The sequence below is a fragment of the Triticum dicoccoides genome, chromosome 3B, assembly GCF_002162155.2.
Source record: "Triticum dicoccoides isolate Atlit2015 ecotype Zavitan chromosome 3B, WEW_v2.0, whole genome shotgun sequence".
In the NCBI taxonomy this organism is placed as follows: Eukaryota; Viridiplantae; Streptophyta; class Magnoliopsida; order Poales; family Poaceae; genus Triticum; species Triticum dicoccoides.
In genome coordinates this window covers 203,944,282-203,959,708 of record NC_041385.1, presented here as the reverse complement: position 1 = coordinate 203,959,708, position 15,427 = coordinate 203,944,282, and positions in this window count along the sequence as shown.

The following is a 15,427-nucleotide window of genomic DNA, read 5'->3' as shown; positions in this document are numbered from 1 at the left end:
CGGCGGGCGAGCTCGGGCCGACCCGGGCCTTGATGGGCTTCGGCGGGCCCCGCGCGGGCTCGGGCGGGCCGGCGGCGGCGGGAGGAGAGAGAGAGGCCGGCGGGACGCGTGGCGATGCAGGATTCGCGGAGGGGCGGCGGCTGGACATGTCCGACAGGATTGGACATGTCCGGCGGGCGAGAGATAGGTTTGATCTAGGGTTTGCACCAAAATTTCGGGGAGGGGCACATATATATAGGTAGAGGGAGCTAGGAGACTCCAAATGAGGAGCGGTTTCTCCCACACGATCGTGATCGAACGACCGAGAGCATGGAGGGGAGTTAGATGGGTTTTGGGCCACTTTGGAGGGGTGTTGGGCTGCAACACAAAGAGGGCTTTTACAGTTACCCGGTTAACCGTTGGAGCATCAAACGACCTCCAAAAGGCACGAAACTTGACAGGCGGTCTACCGGTGCTATACCAACACCGCTTGGCAAACCTTGGGCCATTCTGAGAAAGTTTAACACCCGCACACGAAAAGAGGCAAAAGAGGGACGCCGGAGGACATAGGAGTGCCGGATTGCAAAACGGACAACGGGGAAAATGCTCGGATGCATGAGACGAACACTCATGCAAAATGAGATGCACATGATGACATGATAAAATGCAACACGCAAGCAAATGACATGGCAAGGACGGCGAATAACTGGCGGACACCTGGCGGATCGAATCCGGGGCGTTACACGGAGTTCCTGGAGAACAGGGTTCTCCCCATGGACGAGACCAAAGCCCGGCAGGTGCAACGCCGGGCGTCCGCCTACAACATCATCAACAACGAGCTCGTCAAGCGCAGCTCCACCGGCGTGTTCTAGCGTTGCATCAAGTAGGACCAAGGCATCGACATCCTCCTTGACATACACCAGGGCGAATGCGGGCACCACGCCGCGTCGCGATCCCTGGTGGCCAAGGCTTTCCTCCATGATTTCTACTGGCCCACGACCCTCCAAGACGCCGAGTCACTCGTCCTCAAGTGCGAGGGATGCCAACGCTTCAGCAAGCGTATCCACCAGCTGACATCAATACTCCGCACGATCCCGATCGTCTGGCCCTTCACGGTCTGGGGACTCGACATGGTGGGACCCTTCAAAACCGCCCGAGGCGGCATGACGCATTTGCTGGTGGCGGTGGACAAGTTCACCAAGTGGATCGAAGCATGGCCAATCAAGAAACTGGACGGGCCAACAACCGTCCGGTTCATCAAAGACATCTTGGTACGCTACGGCATGCTGAACAGCATCATCACAGACAACGGCACCAACTTCGCCAAGGGCGCGCTCGCGCAGTACTACTCCGTCTCCGGCATCTGCCTCGACCTGGCCTCCATTGCACACCCGCAGTCCAACGAGCAGGTCGAGCGGGCCAACGGCCTCATCCTAGCCGGCATCAAGCTGCGGCTCGTCGAGCCGCTCATCCGCTCACCCGGCAGCTGGCTCGACGAGTTGCCGACCGTCCTTTGGAGTCTCTGAACTACGCCAAACCGGTCGACCGGGTTCACCCCGTTCTTCCTCGTATATGGAGACGATGATGTCATCCCGACCGACGTCGAGTTCGACTCGCCGCGTGTCGCGATGTACACTGAAGCCGAAGCCAAAGAACCCCGCGAAGACAGCGTCGACCTACTCAAAGAAGCCCGCCTCCTGGCGCTCAGCCGTTCGGCCATCTACCAGCAAGGCCTGAGGCACTACCACAGCAAGAAGATCAAGCCCCTCGCATTCCGCGAGGGTGACCTCGTCCTCCGACTCGTCCAAGAACAAGCCGACCAGCACAAGCTGCCACCCCCCCGTGGGAGGGTCCATTCATCGTCAGTAGTGCCTTGTGCGATCGCAACGCGTACTACCTCATCGACGCACGCAAGTCAAACAAGCGCAAGAGAGACACTGTCGGTGAAGAAACGACCCGGCCGTGGAATGCGGAACTCCTCCGTCCATTTTACAGTTAGCCGTACGAATGTATGTATCGCTGCCTTTTGTAAACGCATGAAACTATGGAGACCCGAACGATGCTCGGGGGCTGCCCTTTCCCGACCAAGTTATTGTGTATCCTACTTTTATGCATCACTTTGCTACTGAACCCGGCCACCGGTCCGACTAGCACTACCCGGGGGCTCGGGGGCTGGCCGGCTTGGCCGCTACCCGCCGCCTTCCTTGGTGATTCCTGACGCGCTAAGGACGCCACGGCGCCTCACTTCGCCCTAGGCAACAGATCTGGCTTCGGTTGTCGGCTGGCAAGCACAACGGGCCAGAGATCCAGCACGCGTCAAACACAAAGTCAAAGGCCGCCGGGTCAACCAACCCGTCACGTCACTCTAAGAATAGCCGCACGAACGACTGCTCGCCAACCGGCTCCACCGGGTGTTTCACTCGCGCTCAACGTTTTGAAAACCTCAGTACTCCACGCTCCTCTCAAAAAACCGAACTCCTTGTCACGGACCGGAGCCTCGGCCATCAAACTCGCGGGGGAGAGGTTCGAGACAGGAAAAACGCAAGAAATCGGTTCAAAAAACGAAAAGCAAAAGCGCAGACATTCACAAAACATACACATAATAGAATCTTTAAGAACATGCCCACGACCAGAGTTCATTACACCCAGAAACCCCCAGTGGGTGGGCGGACCTGCTACCTAACAGCAAATTCTACTAAGTCATGACAGAACAGCCTCCGGCGTCTCCAGCGCCAGGTCATGAAGTTGACAGCTCCCCCACGGCGGCCTGCGGGTCCGCCGAAGTACTGGTGTCCTCCTCGGCATCCCCGTCCGGTAGACGTCCGTCTCCTCGGAGCTGCCCTCTGGATCATGCAGAAGCAGGCCGTAGTCGTAGCCAGCCACGACTCCCCCATCTTCCGCCTGCTCCGGGTGGAACTCATCATGGAAGGCGAACTCGGCGATGTAGCTGGCCCGGGAAGCAATCCGGCCGACCTGCTCCTGTAGCTGCTGCTCTGAGCCGGCCCGCTGGCCCATCAACGTGTCCAGCTGCAGGTCCGGATGCCGTGACAGCGCAAATTGGAGCGCCATCTCGGCGATGGCACGAGCGGCGGAGATGCGCCACTCATGGAACCAGTCTGACCCCATCTCCAGCCACCGAGCCAGCCGCATGAAGCTGCTCGGCGCAATGGAGCCCGATCACAAGGCCGCTGTCATCGTCGTGCTGGCCTGGGACAGCCGCCCCATCTGATCACCCAAGACTCGCAGGCGAGCCCTGGTGGCGGTCATGATCTCCAGGAAGGTCCACGCCACTTGCGGGTTGGTCCCGGAGCAAACGACCCCTAGCGGGTCACGCTAGAAGCAGACGGCCTCCTCCGCCAGCTGATGCCTCTCCAGGAAGGCCCCTATCAGAAAACAAAGCAAGTCAGAAAAAAAGACACCAAGGACAAGAAGCCGGATCCCAACCCAGCAGAACTCAAGAAAAGCACTTACTGGAGAAGGATTCTTCCAGGTGCTGCGCTTCGAGTGCCTTTTCCAAGGCGGCCACCTTTGCAAGGGCCGCCTTCAGCTCAGTGTCCTTGTCCTCGGCCACCTTCTCGGACGCCTCGCGGAGGCGGGCCTCCTCCTGGCGGGCCCTCTCCGTCGCGGTCACCTGCCCCTTCAGGCGGTCCACCTCGGCCTGAAGCTGCCTCTTGTCGTCGGCCAACTTGCCGCATTGCTGGTCTGCCTCGGCCAGGGCCCGCTGCGCCCCCACCACCTTGGCGGCCTCCGCCCTAAGGTGCTCCACCTCGGCCTCGAGGCGGCTCATGTCGCCCGTCAACTGCTCCCGCAGCCGGCTGGCTTCGTCGAGCGACCGCCGGGCCGCCTCCGCTTCGCCTGCGCCACCTCGGCTCCAAGATAGCCAGCATCGGCGACAAGCCGGTTGTAGTGATGGCCGGGCGGAAGTAGCCGGGTCTACCGAGATAGCACCTCGGCTGCAAAAAGAAGATTCAAAAAAGAAGAACAAGATTTACGATTCGACCCAACTGTTACACAGTTGGCCCGAATCTCGGGGGCTACACCTAGTGGGTGCGCTAGCGCCCCCCCACTAAAAAAGAGCACGAAGATACCTGCAGCGACGCGGAGCTCCTCCTCCTTGGCGGCGAGCTGCTCCTTGAGCTCCCAATACTTGCCCAGGAGGCGGTTGAAGGCGTTGACCCGGTAGATGTCCAGTTGCTGTAAAAAGCAGCGGTCAACACAAAGACGGCATTCTAAAGATTCGACCCAACTACTACGTAGTTGGCCCGAACCTTGGGGGCTACACCCAGTAGGTGCGCTAGCGTGCCCCCACAAAGAAGAAGCTGCAAAGAAAGAAATATCAGAAGGCGGAAAGGGAGCTTACCAGCACGGCACGCTCTAGCTCCCGCGTTCGCTCCACCTCGGCCTGGGCGAAGGCCTTGATTTGGTCCGTCCGCCCGCGCAGATGGCGGCTGATGGCATCCATCGCCGCCTCCTCCTGGGTCTGGGGCCCGAAGACCACGGCATCCCTGCCCCAGGCCGGCTGCGGCACGGTGGCCCGACGTCCCCCTGGCCTAGGCACCAAGGCATGCTCTCTGCCGGCCGCTCCCGCCGCGGCCGGCGCCTCCTCCGACGCCCTTTCCGGTGCCGCCATCGACCCGGCTGCCGAGACGGCCTGCGATAGCATCGCCGGCTCGATAGCTGGGGTGGCCTTTGGCGCCACCACCTGCGGCGCCTCCTCCGACGCCCGAGGCGTCCCCTGTGGTGCCATCCGTGGCGCCTCCTCCAAGACGGTGTTGCCGCCGCCTCTATCAACCCCCGTCGGGGTATCGTCCTCAACCTCCATGACCTCCTGGTCGAGGTCCACCACCTCAGCCCGGCCTCCTTGGCCGTGCTCCCTCACCGATGATGGCTTGAAGACCGTCGCCGCCACCACCGTGCAATCTGGCATCTCTCGCCATGCCAGCTCCTCGCCGGCTCGCGCCCATGTCGCCGCAGCATTGGTTCAGGCTCGGACCGATGCCGCCTCCAGCCCCGCCTTGGCCCTGTTCCGGTCCCGCCAGGCCAAGCCTTCGCATCGGTCAGGTCCAGGCCGAGATCCAGATCAGACGGCTCCTCTTCCTCGTCCCGGTCGACGGTGCCGGTCCGGCTCCTCCGGAATGTGGCGTCCTCGGCGGCCGCGGCATCGGCCGCCACCCTTGCCAGCATGATCGGCGACCTGAAGCCAAGGCAAAGTGAATAACGAGCAGGGCCGACTCGACCACTCGGATGCAAGCAAGAAGAAAAACTCACGCCGACAAAACCAGGACGGTGGGCCTCGCCGGTCTCTCCTGTGCAGCGCCACGCCTCCTCTTGGCGGCTGGCCTTGTGCCCCCGACCGGGTCCGCCGCGCGCTTCACGGCTGGAGGCCATGGCGCGACGCTGTCCTTCTCGTGCGGTCGGCTCGGCGCCGTCCCCGCGATGACCCGGCCCCGCCCGCGTCGCCGCCTCCTCCTCCCAACGCCACTGCATCGACGGTTCGCGTCAGCATCGTCCACGCCACGTCGCACCCAGCAACTCAAGGAACATGAAAAAGAAAGCAAAAAAGCAAGACTTACCCGCGCGGCGCCCTGCGCCAACGTCGACGGCCTCCTCCTCCCCTCCGCCGTGGGCCGCGGGCTCCTCCGATGCTGCCTGCACCACCTACAATGGTGCCCAGGTGTAATGGTACCGGATGGCATTCAGAAGCACCTCCCGCGTCGCGTCGGGACGGATGAGAAGATGCGCAGCAGCAATATATGAAAACCAGAGACTCACCATGCGCGCCGGATTCGAGTGGCAGTACGGCGGCTTGCCGTACCGCTAGTCGTTGCTCAATGTGGCCTTGGAGATGTCGTTGACCCGACGCGCAATTTGGTCCGCCGCCAGGCGCGTGTCTGCCAGGCGGTTGGGGTCCTGAAGGCCGGTCGGCCACCGATGAGGCAGCTGCACCGCTGCAGCGGGAGAACCCAGCGCATAATGAAGGAGGCGATGAGGCCGGTGCCATTGAGCCCCTCCCGCGCCTTCATCACCGACACCCGCTCGCAGAGATTGGGAATCTCCTGCAATGGGTGCCTGGGGTAATATCCCAGTTCATCTTCGCCCGCGGTGGCGTGATGGCGAAGGCCGGCAAGTTGATGCGGTCTGTGCCAAGGTTGTGGACATGGAAGAAAGAATTCTGCCATTTCTTGGCAGAATCCTCCAGCGGAATTTTGGGGCAGTCAGCGCCCGACCGCTTTGAGAAGACGGCGGCCCCGCAGTCAGAGAACTCCCCGGCTGTCGGTCCCTGCTGCTTCAAGGAGATGAAGCGCGCCCAGAGGTCGATCGTGGGCATGACACCCAAGTACCCCTCACAGAGGGTGACGAAGCCCGAAAGCTGCACGATGGCGCCAGCGGCAAGATGATGGGGTTGGAGCCTGAAGAACTCCAGGAAGTCATGGAAGAAGGTGCTCGATGGAAGACTGAACCCATGCTTGAAATGCGGGAAGAAAACCACACGCTCCATGCCCTGGGGCAGCGGCCTCTTCTCGCCCTGCGGCAGGCGCACGGCGACCTCTGTTCCCCCCGGCAAGCGCTGGGTGGTGCGGAGGTAGGAGATGTCGTCGGCGGTGACAGTCGAGCCCATCCATGAGCCCGACGGCAGCGCCATCAACGGAGATGAAAGGAAAGAAGGAAGATCGACGGCGATGGAGCTCTGCTCGAAGCGGCGGACGTCGCAGCACGGCGGTCACGAAGAGGCAGGGGAGCGCGAGTGAATGATGTCCGCCGCCCCCTCTCCCTAATTTATCAGCCCCGGTTCAAACGTGGGGCGAGTGGGATCGTTTGCACTCGCCTTTCCCACTTCCCCACAATAAGTGCGCACGTACGCGTGCAATGACTGCACGGGGAAGAGCAACCGACTTGCGGACGCCGCAATAAATCCACGCGCGTGGGCCAAGGGCACGCGATGGTGGGCCCCAGCATGTCGCCCAGTCCCGTCACGCGCTTGTCCTGTCGGGCTCCTCCGACTTCCTAGCACTGGGTGGCGCCCGCGTGAAGCCCGAGGGATTGCCCCAAGATTCGATGGACTCTCTGATTTCTCGCTGCCACCGGGATGCTACAATCCTGTTTCCAAAAAACCGGCACCCAGTGGGTGTTGCTAGACCTGGCGGTCGCAAGATTCGCCTCTTCGAAGGGGGACTACTGTCGGGGGGATGAACCCCGGGCAGGCAACGGAACCCGGATCCTTTTCAAAAACAACGGGGCCAGCGTCGCCACTCAAGCCGGCCCGCGCTTGGCTGGGTCGCTCGACACGACCAGGTCCCTTGAACCCGGCCGAACTCTCCGACCCGGCCAAGCTCCTCGACTCGACGTCGACAACCAGCGCAAGGCAGCCAAAACTGGCACACCAAGACTTCCCTAACAAGCCAACTCTGCCCTTGGCGTGTTCCTCAACCCGGCCATGGGTCAGCTCTCGTCCCATCTAGGCCATACGATGGGACGAGTCTTCATCCACCGATGACCGAGGCAACAGTGCCCCGCCCATGCCTCTGATCAGCCGGAGCATGGCAACAGTGCCCCTCACCTACCCGCTGACCAGGGCTAGTGTGGCAACAGTGCCCCCATCGTCACCATTGACGCCAGCAAGTGGCGACCTGATGGGGCGCCACTGTACCTGACTCGACTCGGCCACTCCCTGACGATCGACAAGACGGTGAACAGTTCCCCTAGGCACATGGGGCCCGCACCTAGGGGAAGCCGGCGAGCCACACGCACCCGGCGGGACCTAGCCCCGGGTCCCCAGACGCTGACGACCCAGCCCTACGGCCTTACAGCATTACCATTGTACCCCTGGGCAAGTGATACGTCTCCAACGTATCTATAATTTTTTATTGCTCCATGCTACTTTATCTACTGTTTTGGACTATATTGGGCTTTATTTTCCACTTGTCTCGGACGTGATGCCTATATACATGATCATACCTAGATATACTCATAACTATGCTCAATTCTGTCAATTGCTCAACAGTAATTTGTTCACCCACCGTAGAATATCTATGCTCTTGAGAGAAGCCACTAGTGAAACCTATGGCCCCCGGGTCTATTCTCGTCATATCAATCTCCATTACTTTATTACTTGCTTTGTTTTTACTTTGCCTTTTACTTTTCACTTTGCATCTATATATAAAAATACCAAAAAAATATTATTTATCATCTCTATCAGATCTCACTCTCGTAAGTGACCATGAAGGGATTGACAACCCCTAATCGTGTTGGTTGTGAGGAGCTATCGTTTTGTGTAGGTACGAGGGACCTGTGCGTGGTCTCCTACTGGATTGATACCTTGGTTCTCAAAAACTGAGGGAAATACTTACGCTACTTTGCTGCATCATCCTCTCCTCTTCGGGGAAATCCAACGCAGTGCTCAAGAGGTAGCAAGAAGAATTTCTGGCGCCGTTGCCGGGGAGGTCTTCGCTCAAGTCAAGACATACCAAGTACCTATCACAAACTCATCTCCCTCGCATTTACATTATTTGCCATTTGCCTCTCGTTTTCCTCTCCCCACTTCACCCTTGCCGTTTTATTTGCCCTCTCTTTCCCAATCTCCTCCTCTCTTTTCGCTTGCCCTTTCGTTTGCTCATTTGGTTGGATTAGATGCTTATTTAGTACTAAACAGAGAACTTAAGATCTATGGATCCTCATCCACTTGCTAATCTTTTTAAGAGATCCAATTATGATGAACCAATTGCTAGTGAGTTTTGTGCACTAGATTATCTTTATGAAGTTTTGCTTGAAATTCGTGAATCTGAAAATTATGATGAAGAAATTTATGAAGAGATTCACGATAACTCCTTGAATAAAAAGCATGATTGCAATGATTTTCCTATAAATTCTCTTGATGTTAATTGTGCTAATAATATGCAAAACCCTAAGCTTGGGGATGCTAGTTTTGCTATGTCTACTACTTGTTGTAATGATTGGGGTGATTCTTCTTATGATCTTGAAAATTTATTTAAGCCCCATGGAGAATATGACATTGATAATAGTGTTTGCAATAATATTGAAAGTGGTTTTGGAAGAGTGTCAACTTTAGATCCCACATATTTGAAGTATGTTCAATCTTATGATATTTTTGATAAAAGTGGGTTCAGAAAGGTCATGACTTTAGTTAATGTTAATCCCACTATTTTGGAAGAGTGTAAACTTTACATGCATGTGGATCGTGTTGAGAATATGTTATGTGATAGCTATTTTGTTGAATTTGCTTATGATCCTACATGTAATTATTATGAGAAAGGAAATTATGGTTGTAGAAGTTTTCATGTTACTAAATTACCTGTCTTCATGTTGAGATTGCTATCATCTCTTTGTTCTTCCTTGCATATGCTAGTGTTTGCTTGCCTTGATAATTTGTTTGCTTACAAGATGCCTATGCATAGAAAGTATGTTAGACTTAAGCGTGTTTGTCACATGTTTTATGATGCTCTCTTTGTGCTTCAATTCTTGTCTTTCATGTGAGTATCATTGAAATCTCAATTCCTAGCTAAAAAGGCTTTAAAGAAAAGCGCTTGTTGGGAGACAACCCAATATTTTCCTTGCTGTTATTTAATAAATCTTGCATCTAGCCTCTTTTTAGATGTGGTTTTATGTTTTAATTAGTGTTTGTGCCAAGTAGAACCTATAGGATAACCTACGATGATAGTTGATTTGATTCTGCTGAAAAACAGAAACTTTGCACGCACAAACATAATTTTGTTAAATCACAGAAACGTGATTTTGAGTTGATTCTTTTTGATTCTGTTCAATAAACAAATTGTACAGGACTTCCTATTTTCGTAGGATTTTTAGAGTTCCAGAAGTTTGCGTTAGTTACAAATTACTACAGATTATTTTGTTTTTGACAGATTCTGTTTTGCGTGTGTTATTTGCTTATTTTGATGAATCTATGGCTAGTAAAATAGTTTATGATCCATAGAGAAGTTTGAATACAGTAGGTTTAACACCAATATAAATAAATAATGAGATCATTACAGTACCTTTAAGTAGTCTTTTGTTTTCTTTCTCTAACGGAGCTCACGAGATTTCTATTGAGTTTTGTGTTGTGAAGTTTTCAAGTTTTGGGTGAATTCTTTTGATGGATTATGGAACAAGGAGAGGCAAGAGCCTAAGCTTGGGGATTCCCATGGCACCCCAAATATAATCCAAGGACACCAAAAAGTCAAAGCTTGGGGATGCCACGGAAGGCATCCCCTCTTTCGTCTACTTCCATCGGTAATTTACTTGGAGCTATATTTTTATTCACCACATGATATGTGTTTTGCTTGGAGCGTCTTGTATTATTTGCGTCTTTGCTTGTTAGTTTACCACAATCATCCTTGATGTACACACCTTTTGAGAGAGCCATACATGAATTGGAATTTGCTAGAATACTCTATGTGCTTCACTTATATCTTTTGAGCTTGATAGTTTTGCTCATAGTGCTTCACTTATATCTTTTGAGCGTGATAATTTTTGCTCTAGTGCTTCACTTAGATCTTATAGAGCACGGTGGTGGATTTGTTTTAAAGAAACTATTGATCTCTCATGCTTCACTTAGATTATTTTGAGATTCGTTAATAGCATGGTAATTTGCTTAATATTAATATACTTGGTATTCAAGATATGTGAAACTTTCTTTTGAGTGCGTTGAATACTAAGATAAGTTTGATGCTTGATAATTGTTTTGAGATATGGAGGTGATAATATCAAAGTCGTGCTAGTTGAGTAATTGTGAATTTGAGAAATGCTTGCATTTAAGTTTGCAAGTCCCATATCATGCACGTATGGTTAAAGTTGTGTAACAAATTTGAAACATGAAGTGTACCTGGCTTGTGCATCCTTATGAGTGGTGGTCGGGGACGAGCGATGGTATTTTCCTACCAATCTATCCCCCTAGGAGCATGCGTGTAGTACTTGATTTTTGATGACTTCTAAATTTTTGCAATAATTATATGAGTTCTTTTGACTAATGTTGAGTCCATGGATTATACGCACTTTTACCTTTCCGCCATTGCTAGCCTCTTCAGTACCGTGCATTGCCCTTTCTCACCTTGAGAGTTGGTGCAAACTTCGCCGATGCATCCAAACCCCGTGATACGATACACTCTATCACACATAAACCTCCTTGTATCTTCCTCAAAACAGCCACCATACCTACCTATCATGGCATTTCCATAGCCATTCCGAGATATATTGCCATGCAACTTTCCACTGTTCTGTTCATCATCATCATGACATACATTACTTTTGTCATATTGCCATTGCATGATCATGTAGTTGACATCGTATTTGTGGCTAAGCCAGCATGCATTATTTTTCATACATGTCACTCTTGATTCATTGCACCATCCCGGTACACCGCCGGAGGCATTCATATAGATTCATATCTCATTCTAGTTTCGAGTTGTAATCCTTATGTAATCAACAGAAGTGTGATGATCATCATTATTAGAGCATTGTCCCCAAAAAAAAGGGGGAAAAGAAAGGCCAAAAAGAAAAAAAAAGAAAAAAGAAAAAAGCATTGTCCACACTTGTGCTTCAAAGTAGCACCTTGTTCTTCATGTGGTGAGTCTCATATATTGTGCTTCAAAGTAGCACCTTGTTCTTCATGTAGTGAGTCTCATAAGTTGTCTTTTTTATACTAGTGGGAATTTTTCATTATAGAACATTGCTTGTATATTCCTACGATGGGCTTCCTCAAATGCCCTAGGTCTTCATGAGCAAGCAAGTTGGATGCACACCCACTAGTTTTCTTTTGTTGAGCATTCATAGCTCTAGTGCATCCGTTGCATGGCAATCCCTACTCCTCATGTTGACATCAATTGATGGGCATCTCCATAGCCCGTTGATTATCCTTGTCAATGTGAGACTTTCTCCTTTTTTGTCTTCTCCACAAAATCCCCATCATCATATTCTATTTCACCAATAGTGCTATATCCATGGCTCATGCTCATGTATTGCGTGAAGGTTGAAAACGTTTGAGATTATTTAAGTATGAAACAATTGCTTGGCATGTCATCAGGGGTATAGAAGTTGGGAACATCTTTGTGGCACGAAAATGAAGCATAGCCTAACTATATGATTTTGTAGGGATGAACTTTCTTTTGCCATGCTATTTTGAGAAGACATGATTGCTTTGATTAGTATGCTTGAAGTATTATTATTTTTATGTCAATATGAACTTTTGTCTTGAATCTTTCGGATCTGAATATTCATGCCACAATTAAGAAGATTTACATTGAAATTATGCCAAATATCACTCCGCGTCAAAAATTCTCTTTTTATCATTTACCTACTCGAGAACGAGCAGGAATTAAGCTTGGGGATGCCTGATATGTCTCCAACGTATCTATAATTTTTGATTGCTCCATGCTACTTTATCTACTCTTTTGGACTATATTGGGCTTTATTTTCCTCTTTATATTATTTTTGGGACTAACCTATTAACCGGAGGCCCAGCCCAGAATTGCTGTTTTTTTGCCTATTTCAGTGTTTCGAAGAAACGGAATATCAAACGGAGTCCAAACGGAATGAAACCTTCGGGAAACATGATTTTCTCACCAAACGTGATCCAGGAGACTTGGACCCTACTCCAAGAAGTAACAGAGGCGGTCACGAGGGTGGGGGGCGCCCCCCTAGGGCGCGCCCCCTGCCTCGTGGCCCCCCTGTTGCTCCACCGACGTACTCCTTCCTCCTATATATACCTATGTACCCCCAAACGATCAGAAAAGGGGCCAAAAACCTAATTCCACCACCGCAACCTTCTGTATCCACGAGATCCCATCTTGGGGCCTGTTCTGGAGCTCCGCCGGAGGGGCATCCACCACGGAGGGCTTCTACATCAACACCATAGCCCCTCGATGAAGTGTGAGTAGTTTACTTCAGACCTTCGGGTCCATAGCTAGTAGCTATATGGCTTCTTCTCTCTTTTTGGATCTCAATACAATGTTCTCCCCCTCTCTCGTGGAGATCTATTCGATGTAATCTTCTTTTTGCAGTGCGTTTGTTGAGACCGATGAATTATGGGTTTATGATCCAGCTTATCTATGAATAATATTTGAATCTTCTATGAATTCTTTTATGTATGATTGAGTTATCTTCGCAAGTCTCTTCGAATTATCCGTTTGGTTTGGCCAACTAGATTGGTAGTTCTTGCAACGGGAGAAGTGCTTAGCTTTGGGTTCAATCTTGCGGTGTCCTTTCGCAGTGACAGAAGGGGCAGCAAGGCACATATTGTATTGTTGCCATTGAGGATAACAAGATGGGGGTTTTATCATATTGCATGAATTTATCCCTCTACATCATGTCATCTTGCTTAAGGCGTTACTCTGTTTTTAACTTAATACTCTAGATGCATGCTGGATAGCGGTCGATGAGTGGAGTAATAGTAGTAGATCCAGAATCGTTTAGGTCTACTTGTCTTAGACGTGATGCCTATATACATGATCATACCTAGATATACTCATAACTATGCTCAATTCTATCAATTGCTCAACAGTAATTTGTTCACCCACCGTAGAATATCTATGCTCTTGAGAGAAGCCACTAGTGAAACCTATGGCACCCGGGTCTATTCTCGTCATATCAATCTCCATTACTTTATTACTTGTTTTGTTTTTACTTTGCCTTTTGCTTTTCACTTTGCATCTTTATATCAAAAATACCAAAAAATATTATTTATCATGTCTATCAGATCTCACTCTCGTAAGTGACCGTGAAGGGATTGACAACCCCTAATCGCGTTGGTTGCGAGGAGCTATGGTTTTGTGTAGGTACGAGGGACTTGTGCGTGGTCTCCTACTGGATTGATACCTTGGTTCTCAAAAACTGAGGGAAATACTTATGCTACTTTGCTGCATCATCCTCTCCTCTTCGGGGAAATCCAACGCAGTGCTCAAGAGGTAGCAGCAAGCAGTAAGCACACAGGAAAATAGCCAACCCATCAGTAGAACACACCTAGGGAGAAGGAGCCGCCTAAGCCTTGGCATGTCTTCCTTCTTCCTCCATACAGCTCTAGGAGCAACCCTGTACTATTGCATATCAACCACACTCGGCAGGACTAGGGGTATTATCTCTCCAGAGAGCCCTGAACCTGGGTATGTCTTGCGTCCCATGCTCGCGCATGCCAACCCCGCCTCTGGAGCCCACCAGTGCCCTCGAGCCTCCTCCTCTCTTTAGCCATCCCATGGCATCTGCCGTGCGCCCACCACTGGTGCGTGAGAGAGTTACGAGCAACAATCCAGGGAATTTGTGTGCGTATGATGAGTGCACCCAAGATATTTATCTTGGACTAGAGAATCATACATAGTGTGCGAGAGAGACCTATACATGGAGTGTGCATGCAAACTAGAAAGACCCCCCCCCCCACACACACACAGAGAGAGAGAGAGAGAGAGAGGGAGAGGGACCAACAAGGTTTGTGTTTGGATGTGTGCGATAGAATTGAAGATTGTCGACGAGAGAGAGAGAGAGAGCAGGAGTCTGGGAGAGGGGGGAGGTCGTGTTTTATGCATCAAAGACTGATATAAACCATGTTTCGATATAAACTTGCATTAAAATATTTAAATTGGAGAAATGTTGTCTGCAATCCACACATGAACGGGGATATGCCTATCAAACAAGTTCATTAATTTGACTTTCAACATGTTCATGGAGTACTATAATACTGTACAACATGCTACTCGATTGAGGTGTTCAATTTTGGATTTAGTTCGCTATTTTGACCTGGTGAACGAGCTATTTCATTGAATCGAGATATTTCATTTTGGGTTTGATTCCCGTTTTTGAGTGGGTAAACTATTTGTCATATAGTAAGTCGTTAGGAACGATCATGTAAAAACACATTAGTCCCGAGCATCATCTTTCCATCTAAAAAAGAAGTGGCAAGATAATATTTCAGAATTTGATTCGAATCGACTTGGTAAGGTAGATGTGGATGCTCGTTCTCCCAAAATTTGAATGAACCATAAACACCCTATACTCGGTGGAATTCGCCCAAGCAAATAAATGGGAGACGCAAAATTACCGGCCTATGTGGGACACACATCAATTGGCCCATTGTACATCGAGGGTAGGTTCGTAACTTCATCCAAGCGTGCCTTCTCCTTGGCCGAAATGACATGTGCTGAATAATTCATAAACCATGGGCGGCAAAACACCCTCTCCTCTCCCGAATCGCCTGCACTGACTATTTCAAAACACACCCTGCTCGCCCGAAATTGCTTGCGCCCACTATTTCAAAACACGCACTCCTCGCCTGAAATCGCTCGCGCCCACTATTTGGGAGAAGCAAAGTTACTCTACTATCCCCGACCCTCAGTACATAGACCCAAGCCCAGAAGCCTAAAGGTAGGGGTAGAACTGTAACCCCCCCACATTTCAGACAAATGCGTTCGTAAGACATGGTTCCCCCTCCCAATTCCCCATTCATACCTTG